Source organism: Pipistrellus kuhlii, unplaced genomic scaffold (genome assembly GCF_014108245.1).
Source record: "Pipistrellus kuhlii isolate mPipKuh1 unplaced genomic scaffold, mPipKuh1.p scaffold_m20_p_4, whole genome shotgun sequence".
Lineage (NCBI taxonomy): Eukaryota > Metazoa > Chordata > Mammalia > Chiroptera > Vespertilionidae > Pipistrellus > Pipistrellus kuhlii.
This window is the reverse complement of record NW_023425540.1, coordinates 21,610,171-21,623,412: the sequence shown is the minus strand read 5'-3', so window position 1 is coordinate 21,623,412 and position 13,242 is coordinate 21,610,171. Positions and strand designations below refer to the sequence as shown.

The window sequence follows — 13,242 nt, the reverse complement described above, 5'->3', positions numbered from 1 at the left end:
CATAAAGTAAACACCGATGATCTGTGCTTTTCATGGTATAAGGTATACCTCAATGTTAAAAGGCAAAAAAAGGGATAAAATTCTATTCCTAATTATGATAAGCTCTCAGCAATTTAAAGATAGACGCTAACTTCCTTAATCTGATTTATCAGATATCTCTCTTATGGGTGGGTGGGTGAGAAGAGATCAACTAAAGAACTTGTATGTATATACATGCATATCCCATGGACACAGACAATAGTGTGGTGAAGGCCTGGGGTGGGGGTCAGGGTAGGCTAGAAGAGGTCAGTGGGGAAAAAGGGGGGGACATATGTAATATTTTCAATAATAAAGATTTTTTTTAAAAGCCTATATGAAAACATTGCAACTTTAATGACAAAATTTAGAAACATTCTTATCAAAGGCAGCTACAGGGACATCTGCTAATATCTATATTGGTCAATGTTATATTCACTATTGTGATAAGACAAAAGAATGGAGATACAGCAAAACTTTTCACTATACATCTTTTATTATTTCATGAAAAATGTGAATATCTATCTCCAAATTAAATAAAAATAACATAGAAAATAAATGTTGCTGAGTTAGTGTCGGAAAAGAAATTGAACTATAACAATCTGAAATGAACATAATCCTTTTTTTATAACATTATATATCTAAAAAAACAAAACAAAAACAAGAACACCTACAGACACGTTATTCCCTTCCGTTTATAAGGACACCCATTCTATCAGATTAGGGCCTCACTCTTATGACCTCATTTAACTTTATCCCCCTAAGGCCCTACCTCCAAATACTAACACATTCAGGGTTAGGGCTTCAAAATATGCATTTTGTGAGGATACAATTCAGATTCACAAATCATTAATGTCTCAATTATCTTTTATATATCACCATCCCAAAACTTATTTTCTTAATACAACAATAATTTAATGTCTCATGATTTTATGGGTTGGCCAGGTGGCTCTTCTGTTCTATGTAGTGTTGGCAAAAGTTTTGCCAATTTTTTTTCACTAGCACAAAACACGACTTACCATCCTTCCAGACTTCAATAGTAGTTCCCTCACTGCTTTTGCAGCTTCAAGGAGACTAAACAGTCTCCTTGCTACCCTTCCAGCCTCTATCCACTAGCCAGTCCCAAAGCCGTGCCACATGTATTAGGTTTTTATTAGAGAGCACCTCATTATAAGGTACCATTTTCTCTTTCAACTAGTCTTTATTGGAATTAAACACCTCAAAATTTAGTGGCTTAAGTCAACAAGAATTCACCATTTCATGTAATTCTGGGTTGGCCGAGCAGTTCCCTGCTGCTTTCACCAAGGCTCATACACGCAGATGCATCCAGTTGGCAGGTGAGCTGTCTGGGGCCCAGCGTGGCTGGGACAGCTGGGTTTCTCTTCCCATATGCTTTTATATCCTGGGCTTCCTTATGCTGTGGTGGTCTCAAGGCAGCATTCCAAGAGAATAAAGGCAGAAACTATTGATATATCACATTATGTGTCTCAAACTCTGGATCTTGCAAGACATCACTTCAGCTACATTCTACTGGATAGAGCAAAGGGCAAAGCTGGCCCAGATGCAAGAGGTCAGAACGCAGACTCAGCCCCTTATAGAGGAGCTGCAAAGACTCTGTGGCCGTCTTTAATTTACCACAGAGAATTATGCCATGCTCCTCAATGGAAAGACCCAATACCATAAAGATGCCAGGTCCTCCAAATAAGTCCTCACAGTCCATGTCATACCAATCTAAATCCCAGAAGGGTATTTCAGGAGACGTGATATGGTGTTCCTAAAATACCCATGGAGGAGCACGAGACTCAGAATCACCAGCACAATTTTGAGGAAGGACTGGTCCTCACAGTTATCAGGATTTATTAGGAAATAATAAATAAAATAAAATAAAATAATAAATAAAATAAAAAATAATAAAAATTAGGAAATAATAGCAATTCGAGGAATAATTCATGTGAGGTCCACACTCTATATAGCACAAATAGGAAGTATAACAAACCCAAGCAGCCTTATGTTATGATTTAATAGTTAAAATATACAAATGTAAGTTTTAAAAAATATATATTTTATTGATTTTATTCAGAGAGGAAGGGAGAGAGACAGAGAGTTAGAAACATCGATGAGAGAGAGTCATCGATCAGCTGCCTCTTGCACACCCCCCACCGGGGATATGCCCGCAACCAAGGTACATGCCCTTGACCAGAATCGAACCCGGGACCTTTCAGTCCCCAAGCCGACGCTCTATCCATTGAGCCAAACCAGTTTCGGCCAAATGTAAGTTTTATTGAGCTACAATTGACATACACAATATGTATTATATATCTCAATATATATATACATTGTTTATATTGGAAAATATTTATACTGTAGCCTTAGCTAACAACTCTATCCTGTCACATAATTGCCATTTCTTTTTTGTGGTGAGAACAATTAAGATCTACTCTCTTAGTAATTCTCAGGTATATAATACAGTGTGGTTAACTGTAATCGCTGCACTGTACACTAGATCCCAGAACTTACTCATCTTACACCTGGAAGTTTTTGCTCTTTGACCAACATCTCCCCATTTACTCCACCCCCCAGTCCCGGTAACCACCACTCTGGTCTCTGTTTCCATGAGTTTGGCTCTTTTAGTGCATCACATAGAATTTGTCTTTCTCTGCCTGACTTATGTCACTTAGCATAATGCCAGGAAAAGAAATGTTAATGTATGCATCTCTATTGAGCTCTAGCATCAAGTACCCTAATAGATACAGTCTTTTGCTTTTGGTGAGTTAAAAACTTTGTGTGTCAACAATAAAGAATTATTTTTTTAAAATATATTTTATTGATTTTTTTACAGAGAGGAAGGGAGAGGGACAGAGAGTTAGAAACATCGATGAGAGAGAGTCTGTAGGCTGATGCTCTATCCACTGAGCCAAACCGGTTTCGGCAACAATAAAGATTATTAAAAACAAACAAAACAACAAAAAACACGTATGTATGATTTCTGCCTTAATTTTTTAAGAATATAAAAAATGTTCTTTAACTTTTTTATTGAATTTATTGGAGTGATATTGGTTAATAACATTATATAAGTTTCAGGTGTCCAATTCTATAATACATCATCTGTATATTGTATTGTGTTTACTACCATAAATCAAATGTCCTTCTATCACAATTTATCCCCCCTTTATCCTCTTCTTCTTTTTAAAAAAAATAATTTTATGGATTTCAGAGAGGAAGGAAGAGAAAAAGAGAGATAGAAATGGTAATGATGAGAGAGAATCATTGATTGGCTGCCTCCTGCATGCCTCCACTGGGGATCAAGCCTGCAATCCAGGCATGTGCCCTGACTGGGAATTGAGCTGGGTTCATAGATCAACCCTCAACCACTGAGCCACACTGGTCAGGCCCCCCCTTTACCCTCTTCTATCTCCAAGAATTTGTACTTGATGACAATTTTAAACGGAGTAGGTACTAATTATGTGTATTTGGAACTGAAGGTTGTTTGAAAGTTAGCATTATAGAATTCCAAAACCTGTTAGACTGCTAATGGCAAATGCCTTAAACTCAAGAAGGAATGAAAAGCCAACAGGCAGTGAAACTATTTGTCTAAATCTAGAAAGAAACATCTTACACACACACACACACACACACACACACACACACACACACACACACACACATAAAAGGAAAAACCACCTATTATGTTGCAGAACAAAAGCCAATTATAGTGTGGGAAAGTATAAATTGCAGAAAACCAGAAGTCAATAGAAGAAAAACGACTGGTTTACTTGAGAGGGAAGAGAAGGCTTCCCCCTGGGCAGTTACTTGGTGAAGGCCGCCACCACCGCCCACAGGACCTCATTGGCGTTGGTCTTCACGCATTCCACCTCAGGATCCAAGTCGAGGAGCTGCCGCACTCTCTTGGTGGCTAAATCATACTGCTCATCCAGCAGGGGAGCGAATTCTCCAGCACATCCGAGGCGTGGGCGAGGTAAATGAGGGCCAGCAGGCGCTTGTCCATGCAGTGAGGGTCATTCACCCACTTGTCAAGATCAGCTTCCTGTACCTTCTTGATGAGGCACTGCTTAATGTTGTTGTTGGTGAGGGGATGTGTGGTCATGTCAAAAAGTAGGAAGTTCTGTTTCTCTGGTGTCAATATGCCCTTTTCTTCCTGGTTTTTAATCATTCTCGTATGTTTCATAACTGGTATTGTGATTCTCGGGGACTCCATGTCTCACCTAAACAAAAGCTTTCAAAAGTTGGAGAAGAATTTCAGCTGTTATTTTTTTTTTTTGCATTCAAAACATGAGTAGCACAAAATGTGCTGGGGTGTCTCTAGCGAAGCGGAAAACAAGAAGTGCTCCACAGTGGCCTGTGTTCCCAGTAGACTGTGAGCCTCTAGCACAGTGGTTCTCAACCTTTCTAATGCCGCGACCCTTTAATACAGTTCCTCATGTTGTGGTGACCTCCAACCATAAAATTATTTTTGTTGCTACTTCATAACTGTAATTTTGCTACTCTTATGAATCATAATGTAAATATCTGTTTTCTGATGGTCTTAGGCGAGCCTGCTAGTGGTTTTCAACCTATGATGTCGCAATCCACAGGTTGAGAATCGCTGCTGTACAATAGAACCCAAGACCATCAGAAAACACAAATATTTATTAAAGGGTCACAACATTAGGAAGGTTGAGAACCACTGCTTTAGTAGGACAGGAGTTCTTTTTTATTATTCCTGTACTTCTGGCACCAGGTAGTATCCTAAAACATAGTACTTGCTCAGTACATATTTGGAAAAGGGAATGAATACTCTAGTGCCTGAATTGAAACAGATTGCTGATAGTTTTAGTATGAGGTAGAAATGAGCCAAATTGTAAAATGATAATTTCTGGCACATTTTTATTGACATAAAGGTGTCGATAAAAAGTCAAAGGATAAATGAGCAGAGTTTGTTTATTTTTATTGTTTAATGAACGTTTTTATTTTTTAAAATATATTTTATTGTTTTTTTTACAGAGAGGAAGAGAGAGGGATAGAGAGTTAGAAACATCAATCAGCTGCCTCCTGCATATCCCCTACTGGGGATGTGCCTGCAACCAAGGTACATGCCCTAGCGGGAATCAAACCTGAAACTTTCAGTCCACAGGCCGATGCTCTATCCACTGAGCCAAACTGGTTTTAGCGCTAATGAATGTTTTTAAAGAACAATTTTAGATTTACAGAAGAGTTGCAAAGAGAGTAGAGTTCACAGTGAACTATACTGATACATCACCACTAACGGAAGTCCATACAGTACTCAGGTTTCCTTAGTTTTTTGCCTGATGTTCTTTTTCTGTTCCCGGTCTCGCCTATATCACAGTGTTATCTTTATTCATCATGTCTCTTCAGGTCCCTCCTGGCTGTGATGGTTCTCCAGACCTTCCTCTTTTCTGATGACTTAGACAGTTTTGAGAAGTACCATCATAGTCAGCTGGGATTTATCTTATGTTTTTCTCATGATTAGGCTGAGGTTACAGATGGTTGGGAGCAGACCACAAAGGGTCTATACATGACTCATCACTGCTGCTGTTGACCCTACCCACCTGCGTGGGGTGTGGCACTGCAAAGCTCTTCCTCCCCACACCTTCCATTCTGTACTCTTGGGAGGAAGTCACACGTTTAAAGGGTGGTGAGTTATGATGCAATTCTTTGAGAGTGAGGTATTCACATAACTTATTTGGAACTGACAGCTTCCTTTCTCATTAAGAATGAAATTGAGATTCTCATTAAAGATGGCTGGTTGAATAAATACTCTGTTACTGGTGAAAATGCTGTGAAAAGGAGAGTAATTTGACCAGGAAAGAAAAGAATGGCAGTAAAATGTTGGATGCTGTAAAGTAGGTGGAATAGTGGTAGGTAGATTAATGGGTCCAAGAAAGCTAGTCCCAAAGAGGCAGTGGGCAGAGCAGAGCGGTAACCTACTTTACACCGCAGAACTCCAAAGGCTCAGAAATTGGCACCAGGAAGACATGGGAAGGGGGAGGAGGAGCAGGGAATGGTAGGGCTAAAAAGAGATTGTGTGAAAGTCTATTTGCAAAGATCTCCAGGTGCCTTCCTGTTCTGTGCAACCACCCCAGTAGAAGAGAATGAGACAGAGGATCTCTCATCTCAGGGACACAGGCACAGCTGATGGAGGCCAGGATCTCCTCCTGGAAATGGGAATGAAGTAAAAGTTAACGTCCTAAAAGTTGTGACATCTTAGCCTTCTCTTTCCTCTCCACTCCAGGGACACTGGAAGCTAGGATTATCCCCGCCCCAAGAGAAAATACTGAAGAGTCTTTTATGAAAAATTTCACCAGTCTAAGAGACAATGATGTGAGGATTTCCCCAGAGAATGGCAACCAAGCTCCTCTTCACCATCTCCCACCACACACATACAGCTTCCAAATAAGGTTTGGCTTTGCTTTCTAAACATGAACAGACTGCCAGAGTGCCATACATTTGGGGGAAACCTTCTAATGTGAAACACAGAGTTCAAAATAAAATATTAAAATAAAAATATGTTCTCTAGCCAATTTTGCTCAGTGGATAGAGCGTCAGCCTGGGGACTAAAAGGTCCGGCTTAGATTCGGTCATGGGCACATGCCTGGATTGTGGGCTAGATCCCCAATAGGTGGCATGCAGGAGGCAGCTGATCAATGATTCCCTCTCATCACTGATGTTTCTATCTCTCTGTCTTCCTCTCCCTTCCTCTCTGAAATCAATAAAAAAATATATCTTAAAAAATAAAAATATGTTTATAATTCCTCTGAAATGCAAACAGCCCAAATGTCTAGTCAACTGGTGAATGACGAAGCAAAATCGCCACAATGAAATTCGCTTCAATAATAAAAAGAAATGAACTCCTGACTCGTGCAATAGAATGACCCTCAAAAACATCACGGGAGTGAAAGAAAGCAGACACAGAAGGACATGTATCGTATGCTCCTATTTGTATGAAATGTCTAGGCAGGCAAATGTGTAGAGATAAAAAGCAGATCAGCCCAGCCTCGTGGCTCACTGGTTGTGTTAACCAGATTGGGAACAGGGTTGGGAGAGGAGATGACCTGCAAATTTGCCCAAGAGATCTTTTTGGGGCAATGAAAATATGCTAAAACTGAATTGCAGGAATGATGAAATGACTCAATAAATATACTAGGCATCAGTGAATTAGACACTAAAATGTATGAATTGTATGGCATATAAAATATACTCCCAATAAGCCTTTAACAACAAACAAACAAATAACAACAACAACAAAACACACACACACACACACACACACACACCTCAAACTATGAAGGGAGAAGAAAAATACAATAGAAAGAGTCATTACTCTTTTCAGATAATTAAGAGAGGATATTGTATTCATAAAACAGAAACAAAATGGTAGATTTAAAAGGAATATTCAGAGAATAACAACGAAAACACTAGGAAAATACATTTGTGTGGTAGAAATAAAAAAAAATAAAAAATGCAGTAGAAAAAGCTAGAGAATCCAAACTGTAATGCAAAACGGCAAATAATTGGGCAAAAAGAGAAAATTTATGAAATTAGTTAACCAATACAAGAGGCTTACTGGCTAAATAATTTGAGTTCCAGAGGAAGCAGAAAAGAATGATGAAGAAAAGTATCAATAAAATAACATAAAAGAATTTTCCTGAGCTGAAGACCATGAGCATCTTCTCAAAAAGGCCTTTTGGGTATTCAGCCCAAAGGATAAAATACAAACAAACAAACAAAACCCCAACATACAATAAAAAAAAACTACAACAAAGGTTAATTTTCTTGAATTTCAAACACTGGGGATAGAAATAAGACTCTAAAAGCACTGGTGGGGGTGAAGAGAAGTGTGGGGAGAGGTAATGGATAGAAGACTGTGAATAATATAGCATTAAATTTCTCAAATGGGAGGTAGCTGATAATGGAGGTAGATCTTCAAATTTCTAAAGGAAAATTATGTTTTAAACAAGAATTCTAAATGTGCTTCCCAATCACCTTTCTTAGGAAGCTACTTGAGGATGGTGAGCTACTGGGATACATGGGACTGAGCAAACAGAGTGTCCAATGGAGGCAAAGAGAATCCCAGAGCGATGGCAAATTCCAGGCCCACTGAGCCACCCAGATTGCAGTGGGAGGCAATAGATAATTCTCCTATTACCTAACATGTTTTGTCTAAAATTTAACTTTATAGAGCTGGTGAGGATGTGGGAATATTTAGTCAGATGTTCAGAGAAAATTAAGAAAATGTTTTAAAATGAGACAATGACCAACTCTAGAAAAAAACAAGTTATGTAAGAGAGGTTACATAATCATGCTATTTGGTTCGAAAATAAATGACATACTATATCTATACACTGTCAAAATTATAAAAACACTGAATATATAGACTTGACAGATATTTGAGATATAATTTTGAGAAGCTGGTGGAAGGGAGAAAGGACATATACATGAGCTAAAAATCATTATTTATAATTGGAAATCACATAAGTCCATTCAGATGAGTCAAGAATAGCAGTATACATAATCTATACTAATAAAAGGCTTGTGGCCGTGACACCATAACACGGAACGACCAAAGACTGGTCACCAGGAGGCACGCTCAGGTGGGTGGATACTTGACTCTGGGTCCGGCCTCCCGCCTGGCTGGGCAGGACTCAGTCTGAGTTCTAGCGGTGCTGCGGGTCTGAGTCTTACGCAGTATCCTGCTCTGGATGGCCTCTAGTTTAGAAATAAGAAAGTAAAATCTGAGAAAATAGCTAACAAAATTGAAGTTGGTTGCTTGGTGGATAATGGGGGTAGGAAGATGAACAGAAGGGGCTGCTGTTTTGTAAAAATTACTTTTAGCAATATTTGATGATTTATGCTATTCAATGATAGCACATTGATATAAATGAAAGTTGGCTGAAATAATAATTGTAGTCAGTATATCGAATGCAGAAATATATAGTTGGAATGATATGGTAGGAAATAAGAAACTTTATAGTATTAATACTTAATTTAATATACATACCATTTCATTTAATCCTATGAATTAACACCAGAAGAAGACCTGAGCTGGAAAAAGCCTTTTTGCTCTTTATGACTTGCTTTGCATAATTGGAGTTTTAAAGTTGTGAGAAATTAATTCATGAGAGGTTGAGGATTTGCTTTCTGCTTTCTGAGGTTTATTAATAGTTAAAGCCCAAGTCCATATTTGAAGCCTAAAGAGCTTTATCAAATTAAAAAGTGACAAATCATTCCTCTTTGAAGAAGAACATTACAATTTACACTCAAATTCCTTCCTTATTTTTTAAAAAGAAAACAGACAGCATTGATTTTAGGCCTCATTATATTTACTCTCCTAAGAGTTTATGAAAGGAAATTATACCCAGATGACAAATGTAATCCTGATTACTTCTTGCTTCTGGGTGAAACATATGTGCACACAGCCATACACAAACATTAAGAAACCAGCAACAGTTATGTTATCCACCTGCTGTCCAAGCCCAACAATGGGACTTCCTGCCTCCAGCAGCACTTTCGCTGTTCCCAGTATTGGCCAGTTGCTGATATAGGGAAAAAAAAAAAAAATCCTACAAAAATAAGCCCTACAATGTTGTTCTACAGAAAAATTATACAAGCAGGTATAAAACAATGTGAAAAGGGAGAGAACAGAGTACTACAAGAGTGGAGAAGAATCAGAATTTGCGGGAAGCCTGCGGATGGAGTATCCTGGAAGAACTCTCCAAGAGGGACGCTTCCTCTCTTGGGTTTGGAGAGTCGGACAAGCCAAGGAAGAGGGCCGAATGCTCCAGGACAGAGGGAGCAGCAGGTGCCAAGCACCCAAGTCCTTGGGCAGGTACAGTGAGATACGCAGGTGACCTAAAACCCTGCCTCCCAAGTTTTGCATTAGAACTGGACTCACCTGGTGGAGGGCAGAGAGGGCCATATAGAACAAGGAATGGCTGTTTCGTTTCTAGCACAAAGAAATGCATTGTAAGCACATTCAAATAAATGAGTGTTCTATGAATAGTGCTAAATTTAGAATTCTTGGACAAAGGATTTTCTTCAAGTTCCAGGTTATTCAGGCTCATGTTAGAAAAGATGACAATTTATATATGCAAGTTGAACATGAGATGTTGGATCACTGAACAGTTATTTATTAGGTGCCTGCTATGGGCAGCTGTCAGTGTTGTAGGCACTGGGAACAAAGACATTTCTATGCTTGTGACATGCATCCTAGTGGATTAAAAAAAAAATCCTTGCCAGAAATAAAATAAAAAATTCATCGTGTCCTGGCCAGTGTGGTTCAGTGATTGTTGTCTTATGAACCAGGAGGGCACATGCCCAGGTTGCAGGCTTTGTCACTCAGTGAGTCTCTCTCATCACTGATGTTTCTCTTTCCCCCTCTCCCTTCCTCTCTGAAATTAAAAATATAAATATATTTTTTAAAAATTCATCAGGACCAATTTAAGGAATTTATCAACAATAATGGTGAAAACTTAGATGCATATGTGACGAGACGACTTAAAAAATTATATAATTGCCTTAGTATCATAAAATTGAAGGAGCTTGTGTGGTTGTTTTTTTTTTTTTTTTTTTCGTTTTTTTTCTTTCCCTTTTTGTGTGATAAATCTGATAATCTAATGCCACCTTGTGCCCAAAATACTTAATTACGTGCTTTGACATTAAAGATTCTACATGAGTTTTCTACTGAGGCTGCAACAAATTACTACAAATCCAGTGGCTCACAAACAACACAGATTTATTATTTTATAATCCTGGAGGTTCTAAGTTAGGAATGGATCTCAATAAGCTAAAAATTAAGGTATGGGCAGGGCTGTGTTCCTTCAAGGCCCGGAGAAGAATGTTTTCTTACCTTTCACAGCTTCTCCAGGCTCCTGAATTCCTGAGCGGGTCACTCTGGCACTGCCTCCCCTCTTGCACTGACAAGGACCTGAGTGATTACATAGAGGCCACCTGGATAATTGAGGCTCCTGTCCCCACCTCAGCCTCAGGTGACTAGCAACTCAATTCCAGCTGCAACCTTAATTCTTGCTTGCTGTGCAACAACATACTCACAGATTTGGGGGATTAGGATGAGGACATCTTTGAGAAGGGGCATTCTGCCTACCATGGAGTCTATTAGGTTCCCCCCCAGGGGGGTATGATACTTTTTAATGTTTCAATCAAATGGTAAAGACATTAAACTGTTTCTCTGACCTTATTTGTAACTTGGAATTGATGAACAGAAAAAAAAAAAAATCTCTTTTGCTAATGTCTATAAAATAAACTGTTTAAACATTCTCCCAGTGAATCTTCTCTTATGCTTTACTAATCTTAGCCTAAAAACTCCAAACTACATATGAAAATGTTGTTAAAGGAATCTTAAAATGATTTCAAATTCATGAAGCACAAATATTGCTTAATAATGTGCAAAATATACCAGCTGTAAGAAGTACTGGCCGGTTCTACTGCAAATCTTTCCAGGGCCTGTGTAAGGCTTTGTCCAGCTTGAGGAACGCTTCATCAAAGCATGCAAGTGCCTCTAACACAACCTTCTTAACAGAGCATTTTAATAAATAGCAATCAGTCAGCTGCAGCTGATGTCTTGGCAGTAACATGTTCCAATTTTCGTCTATTCTGCTATAATTCTTCAAGGTGGATTAGCTCGTATGAGATTGGAAAGCAGGGAAATAGGTCAGTATGCCATGGAAACTATCTTGATTCATCTCCAGCATTTCCCAGCATGTACTATTTGGTGCCAAGTAGTGCAGTGAGATGCAAGCACATTAGGACTAAATACAACAAATGGAGTGCTGAAAACAGTGCCCTTTCCCTCCATGTTCTTGGACTCTCACAGGCAGGCATGCTTATTTATCAAAAGTCCCCCCCACCCTTTTCTCCTGTGTTTTCTAAAGGCTTTGTTTTTTTCTTTTCACTTTACATTTGATTCCATTGTAATTTATTTTGTTGTAAGGAGTGGGTTGGGAATCCAACTTAATTTTTTTGAGTTCTTCAGCATCATTTATTGCATAATTCATCTTTCCCCATTAATATAAAATGCCACCCTGATTATACACTCAATTCCAGTAAGAATTTGGGTCTTGTGGGAGAAAATGCTACAATAGGTATTTACCAAATCTGTTCCCTCTTCTTTCTAGACACACACAACAGGGCAATTTACCAGCTTCTGATGCAATTAGGACTGATGGGCGGGCCCATAAAAGCCTCTGCATGTGAGCCCTCCCCCGCCTCCTCTCTGCCTTGTGGTAGATGGAGTGATTTCCTCCAGAAAGGCTTGGGAAGACACATACCGAGGAAGGCGGAGCTGAAGATGCAAGGAGCCTGACCCTCAGCATCCTGGCTCCGAGAGCCTGATGAGCAGAAGCGTTTTGTTGGACTTTATGAAAATGAGGTAATCTTTCATTTTATCTTAGCCATTAGTTTTCTATTTTTTTCTTCTTAAATCAGATATCCCTACTCTAACCGACTTAGGTCCATTTCCGGACACTATTATGTTCCATTTACCTATTTGCCTGCTCACATGCTAGTAATGCATTGTTTTAACTTATATGTTTTATAATGTATTTTGGTACATAGTATAACTAATACCTTAAGTTTAACTTTACATTTTTATCTGTTATCTCTTGCATAATTATTTTTCCATATGAACTTTAGAACCAGTGTCACAAGTTAAAGTAAAACCTCATTGGTATGTTTACTAAAATTGCATTATATGTACCCTGTTTCCCCGAAAATAAGACAGTGTCTTATATTAATTTTTTCTCCCAAAGTTGCACTAGGTCTTATTTTCAGGGGATGTCTTATCTTTCCATGCGCTAGGTCTTATTTTCAGAGGATGTTTTATTTTCGGGGAAAGACGGTAGTTTGATGTAGGAAGGGTTGACATTTTTATAACAATGAATTTTCTTATATAAGCACATCCCTTTCCCCTTATATATTCTTCAATAACTTGGTAATGTTTCCTTTGAAGAATAGGTGATAGTTTTTTATTTATTCACAAGTATCTTGGGGCCAAGTTATGCTCTATAAGGTTTATTATCCTAGTATTTTATAACTGGTTGTTACTTGTATAGGATGTCTACTAGAATGCTATGTCAAACAAAAGTAAACCAGCAGTCTGACATCCAAGAAAGACACTCAACAAGCAAAACAAGTCTTTAACGATGTTTTAACACATCTACCTCGTAGCACAAGAACAAACTGTATAATGAGAAG

At 38.6% G+C, this 13,242-nt stretch overlaps 1 pseudogene; it reads right to left on the bottom strand.

Annotated features, from left to right (window-relative positions):
• Positions 1-3,693: 3,693 nt before the first annotated feature.
• LOC118703043 lies at positions 3,694-10,094 on the bottom strand (annotated as a pseudogene).
• Between the last annotated feature and the right edge of the window lie 3,148 nt (positions 10,095-13,242).